Genomic DNA, 7375 nt, shown 5'->3' with positions numbered 1-7375 from the left:
AATATGCCACCGTTAAAAAACTTCCATTTTGATAAGAAATTTTCTTATACGAATTAAGGGAGCATTCCATCTCCTAATAAAATAATGTTCAGCTAGTTTTGCCGAATATAATGTCTCAATGATAAAAGGTAAAATATTTTTAAAAATACAAAAAACAAATGTCTCAATGATAAAAGGTAAAATATTTTTAAACATACAAAAAAAATAACACACCCGGTGGGACTCGAACCCACAATCGCCTGATTAGAAGTCAGACGCCTTATCCATTAGGCCACGGGTGCTTGTTTGATTTTTCCTTTGTTTTAAATTATAAATTTTTTTCACATGGTTGATTAACTATTGCAAAGCATTGTTTTATACATCATACATAAAGTTCATTTATCTTCCATTTATTATGAGAATAAAGCAATCTTTACCAAGTTTAAGAATATACAAAGCTTCGTATTATTATTATTATATATATCAATCCACAACACTCTTTGCGCTAGTGTACTTTTGTGATGTTTAGTTTTGACCACGGTAGTTTCTTACTTTTTGATTTCAGCCGCGTTTCTTACTTTTTGATTTTGGGACACTTAAACACACACATCGATACATCGTAACAACAGAGACAACACTGGGAGAGAGAGAGCTGAAGAGAGGGGGAAGGGATCTGGCGTGTTCTGTCAAGACGACAAACGACGGTGGGCTTAATGGCCGGAAAAGGGAACAACGTTTGCTTTGGGGTTTCTTGGCGGGGGGAGCAGAAATGTTGGTGGTGTTGGCCGGAATCGTTAACGTTAGCAGTGATTTCATCAAGTACATATAGATCTGAGCAGAAACACACCATTAACGACATCATATCGAACGGTTGCCGCTGTCATGGGCGGCCGGAACACCTGCCGGAAATCACTAAAAATGTTAAAAGATGAGAGAATAAAAATCCAATACAGGCATCGATCGATCTATAGAGAAAAAAGGATCAATGCATGATAAATCAAAGAAATCATTAGTGTAGATTTGTTTAGTGTAAACGCACATAAATTAGCTGGGTGAGCGGCTGAAAGTAAAAGTGTAAATAAAGCAATAGTTTGGCCAACTCCGTATATAAAAATTCAATGGGAGAAAATGAAGCCTACAATTTCTAATGTTTAAAGCTTTTTAGTTACAATATTTTAACATAATAAATAACATTACTCATATAAAAATATATATTTTAAAATTCACGGACACAATAAATCCCTGTAAAATTCAAGGTTTTAAAATTTACTGATAAACATATTAAATTATTTAATTTAATTTAAATCATATATAATGCTTATGTTTTTCAACAGTGCACTTTATTTTAAAATTACTTTTTTAATATATATGTTTTTAATATAATCGATGACTATATGAAGAGTTAAGTATATGATTACCCTTTTATCAAATTAAATTATATAACAAATTTCTTTTGCTAAATTTAGAATACCAATTGTATAGTTTTACAAATAATATAGACTTTCTTTTCATCGTAAGTTGTATCGAGTGTTGGTTTCGTTTGGTACAGGTATTCGTTTTTATGGTTTCGATTGATGTAAAACACATGTCAATTGTCATATCGAGTACGAGCATCGTACCAGTACTGTGATGAATCGAGCCAATACGATCAAAAGTCCGCTGCGAAGCGCGGGAACTACCACTAGTTATTATCATTTATGAAAAGGAAAATCAAGCTGATTAAAAATAAATAGAGCTACCTTATTAAGTTTCTATCATCTACTAACTTTAATTATACCATATAAAAGTATATAAACATCATATCTGGTTTTTCAACATCGATAAACCACAATAAATTTGATTGAAATTCTAAGGCTTAGAATGTAAATTAAAATTCTAAGTTAATTTTATGAAGCCTTAAGACCATATATTGAAGACATGAATATTAGAAATAATATTTTTATTATTCTAGTTTTTTTTTTTTTTTTGACCAACTTTTATTCAACATCCCAAAGATTCAAAAGTACAAATGGTTAGTAAGCTACTAAGCCAACCACCTACTACATAATCACCCTATAAAGTCGAAACATCGAAACCATAAAAAACATAACAATAAACAATGTATCATACTCCATTATAAAACTCGAAATTCACCCATTTCCTCCCGTCCAAATTCGTTATCTTTGCTCTGCATTTAATCCACAGGGAACGTATTTGCCTGCATTTCTCCAAAGATCCCATCTATATTTGCTCTCTTCCCATTAAAAATTCATTCATTCCTTACTTTCCATATGCTCCAACAAGCCACTAGTATGATTGTTTGAACATATTTCCTCTTCGGTTCTTCAATAGGCCATGTTTTATAAAATTCCAGCAAATCTTTCATAGAGAAGGCAAAAATCGGCTGGATTTTGCACCACGAACTCACCTTTTGCCACATTACTGCTGCTACATAACACCCCGTAAACAGATGATCTGCATCTTCTTCTTGATCTCCGCATAGCTTACAAAATTGGCGCACCTGAGAGCATACCCCTTTTCTTTAACCCGATCATTGTCGCCAATCGATCTTGTACTCCACGCCACCCAAAAATATTAATCTTTTTTAGCACCCACTTGGCCCATTCATAAGGATGGTAAGGGACCGCAAACCTGTTTAGAACTGCCAGGGCTGACAAAACCGAGAATGACCCATCAATGGAAGGAACCCACGACCATTTATCAGCTCGTTTCTCCAAACTTATCCTTTGTCTAAAGGTTAATAATTGTTGCAGCTGATTAATTTGTTCGTTTGTACTCGGGACCGCCCTCCTCTCTAAATCAGCCAATCGTTCCTCGACTGTTGCTCGCTTATGTTTTTCTATTTCAAAGAGATCAGGAAATTTGTCCTTCAAAATGTCATCCCCAACCCACCAGTCCAACCAGAATCGCACCTCTTTTCCATTACCTACGTCGCCTTTTATCAAGTTTTCAACAAGAACATTATTGTTTTCCAATTCTTTCCGGATCCTAACGATATTGTTCCAAGTACCAGTGATACCTTCCTTAATCGGGACATACGAATAAGAATGAGTATGTTCGTGAATTGCCCTGACGGTTTTTCCCCAAAGTGAATCATTTTCGTGCTTGAAACGCCACCACCATTTCAACAATAAACTCATGCTCATATCTTTATGTGACCCCAACCCAAGTCCCTCTTTTTCAATGAGACCAATTACCCTTTCCCAACATACCCATGCTGTCTTTGCCTTCTTATCATTACCTCCCCAAAAGAACCTTTCTACAAAAGAGGTTGAACAAGCGACCATTAAATTGCCCTCTAGAACATGTCTGGTGGCATACTTATAAGGTGTTGCTATTTACACCCTACTCTACCACATATAATTCACTAATTAACACCTAAGATTTTAAAAACTTTACCAGTCATTCATTACCTGTTACGTTTTTAAGGCATTAATTATTGCCGAAGTTTTTTGTAAAACCCGTGAGGATCACAATGATATCAATCTAACTTTGTGAGAGTGCGGAAACCAAACACAAAGGTGATTCAAGAAACAATATATATAGATCGAATAAAACACAATGAATAACAAAACAAACCAAACTTGCATTCAACTTGAAGATGACTGATACAAGATCGGTAGGAACTCGGTTCCTTGCTATGTGTCGCTCCCTGCTTCTATTTGGTATCAACAACCCTTAATCTATTGATTAAGGGTGTTTAAATACACTACATAAGGGCCGAAACCACTCAAGCCCATGCGACACACTTACAAGCCCAACCCACATAAGATTAACCCAAAACATAATTAAACTAATTACAAGATCAATCCCTATATATTGTTAACTTGCATGAATAAACCTTTAGGTTCCAACAATCTCCCCCTAGGTTTATGCATACAAGTTCTTCTTGCTTCAGCTTCCTTGATGACCACCACTCATGTTATCCTTGTATCCACCAAATCCCTTCCTGTGAATATGCATCACAGAGGCTACAGCAGACGTCCACCCTTTAGCAATTTCTTCATATTTTTCGGTGGCTCGGATTTGGTTGCTTGCCAGTACTGCAAGATCTTCAGGTGCAAGATTCAATAAATCAATCTGATCCACCAGACAGTAACTTTCATCTCCATCACAAACGATCACAGCTTGACCAAGTCTTTCATTATATGCCCAGAAGTGCATCGTCTTCAACGCCCCTTTTGGAATCTTCCTTACCAACGGAATAGTCTTTTCTTTATCAGTAGCGGGCCAGTGTACTATCTTCATCCGCTTGTTGGTGTATGGATCCCTGATCCCTTTTGCTGGTTTAACTGTGGTATCTGCTGTACGCATCGAAGGAAAGCCTTTTGCCACTTCCCTTTTCAATCTCTCGAAGAACATATAACCAGGACCATTAGGCTTATCATCCACATAAGGTTTATTTACCAGATCTGTCAAATCAACCTTAGTGAATGACTGAAATTGCCCTGATCGCTTGTACCATTCGACTGGTCCAACCTTCCTCTTAATCCACCATCGTTTACGGTCGTGATCATACCCCCAGCTAACTACACCAGATCTATTCCCTTTCTTGTCATAGAGAGTTTCACCCACATCCATCAAATGATGTGTAGCATGCGCATCTTCATCGTCAGGATTAGCATTCTTGTTTTTCAGAATTACAAACTCTCTCTTCTTCTTCAACCTTTCAGCTTTCGCCTTTTCTGCTTCTGGATCAGTAACCCGTTCAAAGTACTTTTCCATAGCAGCAGCCTTTTCAGCGTTATCCTTCTCGAAAGCTTTCTTTCTGTTCTCTACATCGGTGGGATCAGAAAACTCTTGACCAAACTTCTTCTCAAGTTTGCCTCGCAGATCATAAACAATATTGAATAACAGACCAACATCTCCCTGTAGTTGTTCAATTTGTTGATCCTTCTTCACAATAATGTCTTCAAGCTGTATGATCTTAGCATCTTTATGTATGGAATCTTGTTCGAGCACAACTAAACGCTTCTTCATTTCCCTCATACTTATGAACTCATCATCATCGCTTGAATCACTGTCGAAAGGCATTCTGAGTGGTTCAACAGGTCGTTTACCACTAGAACTGCCCGGTTCTTCATGAATGGTACCGGAAGATCCAGCACCAACAGCTTCAGAGGGCCTAGCTTCAGTATGAGTCTCAACATTAGATACAGCTTCAGCTTGAACTTCAACATTAGGCACAGCTTCATGTTGAACTTCAACATTTGCCATAACTGTATCATCACCTTGAATTCCAGCATCAGACTCAAAGAAACTATCTGTAGTAGTGGTGGTGTCATCAACATTTGTTTCGAAATCAAACTTATATAAACCTTCAGCATCATCAGCAACAGTTACGGATTGATCTTTGCTTCGTTCGATAAACATTCCGGGTCTAGGATCCCGTCTTTTCCTTTTTAGCGGAATATCATCAGAATCCCTTGGGCTTTCTTCAGGCTCTTCAGTAGACACTGACAGATTAGTAGGAGGATTACCCATCGTGTCAGTCACTTTCTTCAACAACAGAGCCAAGTTCTCAGCAGAAATCACCGGAGTAACAGTAGAAACGGTTTCAGCATTAGCTTCAGGAGGAAGCTCTATGTTATCATCATCAGAATCACACGTAATCTCAACACCTTCATCGTCAGAGTTGATGGTGATACGCTCTGGCTCAGGCTCGTTTTCATCTCTTTGCTGGATGTCATGTTCTTCAGCTACTATGGCACGTGCTGGTACGGCTAGTGCCCTGACTGGATTCACAGCAACTTCTTCGGTCTCAGCAAACTGACCGAACTTTTCCAAAGCAATCAAACCTTCAAACTTCTTTTCTGTTCCTTTCTTAGTTGTAAGTGCTCCAAAACAAGAAGGACCCATGGGCTTTAATTCCAGTGTGTTACCCGATCGCCTTAATTCAGGATACCGAGCATTCAGAATCATTTGTACAAACCTAGGATACATCAGAAACTTATCCTTTCTTAGCCCGATAGCATTCCTCTTCATTGCTTCTAAGACATATCGCGAATAATTGAACGGCTCATTTGTAATTACGCAGATCAATGCAGCCGTTTGTGTTGTGTTTAGTTGATCAGTTCCTCCTCGGTTCTCAGTCATGCACAATAGGAACGTGTGCAATAATAAGCGCCAATATGGATGAACAAACTTCTTGACCAGGGGCGGAAATCTCCCTTCATAGCTTAGACGTGGCAAGATAGCTTCAATTACCCCAGCAGCAAGCTCGATTGGATCCGCTTCTTGATCATTAAACTGCAACACCTCCCTGATACCCTGCTCTGTCACAATAATCGTTGTTCCGTCAATTTCAGCAGCTATCGCTCCTTTGCCTTCAACTATTTCCACCTTCGCAGTCTTCCAGAAGTCTCGGATAAGACTTTCATACACTACCGGATTGTCTCGAAGAGCGTGAGCAATGCGGCATGTATTCAAGCCTTTAATCAAAGACGTGTACAACTCCTTGTGCTTTACAGGTGGGGGTGCCAAATACGCAACTTGATTGTGAGAAGCAATAAACTTGAGGTCCATTTTTCTGCAAATACACAAACAACACATAAGTTCCCAAATTTAACAGTGATAAAAATAAGAATTAAAAATAAACACTGTTACTGTTCACTCGTAACCATGAGTCGCAACCCAAAGTTTCGAGTCGAAACCATGAGTCGCAACCAGGATTACTGAGTCGCAACCATGAGATTGCGAGTCGCAACCGAACAAGATGAGTCGCAACCATGAGTCGCAACCGAACAAGATGAGTCGCAACCATGAGTCGCAATCTCGAGGTTGCGAGTCGTAATCGTTGGTCTCGAGTCCAGTTGTTCTTGATTTCGACTGGAATCTTCAAGAATTCGCCGGAAAACTCATCGGAATCTTCAAGAACTCGTCGGAAAACTCATCGGAAACTTCAAGAACTCGTCGGAAACCTGCAAAACTTGAACAATGACGTCATAATTTCTGTTGATGATCTACCTTAATTGCGAGTCGCAACCGGAATTCGAGTCGGAATCTTGATTTCGGCCGGAATTGTTGAGAGAAAATTAGAGAAGATTTCGAGTGAAATATGGTGATAATGACTCGTGATCAGCATTTATATGGCCAATGTTCTCATGGGCCCAAATTTGTTGGGCCTAGGCCTCATGAACTTGGGCTTAATATCTTTTAGCATTTTGGGCTAAATAAAATGATTTTCAAAGATAATTTCAACCAACCCAACTAAAAAATCTGATTTTTCAAAAATAAACCATTAACCCATTAAGCATTTTTGTTGCAAAATAAAAACCTAAAAAAAACAAAAATAAATAATAAAATATTATTTACAAAATAAAATCAGGAAATTTGCATAGATGCTCAGGGATCAAATCACAGGGTCTCGGGCATGACTTCACTTATCAACACTGAT

General features: G+C 38.2%; 1 non-coding gene across 1 annotated transcript; it reads right to left on the bottom strand.

The window, feature by feature from the left end:
• Positions 1-208: 208 nt before the first annotated feature.
• On the bottom strand, positions 209-281 carry TRNAR-UCU. Its single transcript has one exon. It is a non-coding gene; the product is annotated as a tRNA-Arg (tRNA).
• Positions 282-7375: the final 7094 nt, after the last annotated feature.

This window comes from Helianthus annuus, chromosome 3, assembly GCF_002127325.2.
Source record: "Helianthus annuus cultivar XRQ/B chromosome 3, HanXRQr2.0-SUNRISE, whole genome shotgun sequence".
In the NCBI taxonomy this organism is placed as follows: Eukaryota; Viridiplantae; Streptophyta; class Magnoliopsida; order Asterales; family Asteraceae; genus Helianthus; species Helianthus annuus.
Note: the sequence above shows the minus strand (reverse complement) of the source record. Positions and strands in the feature narration are given on the sequence as shown.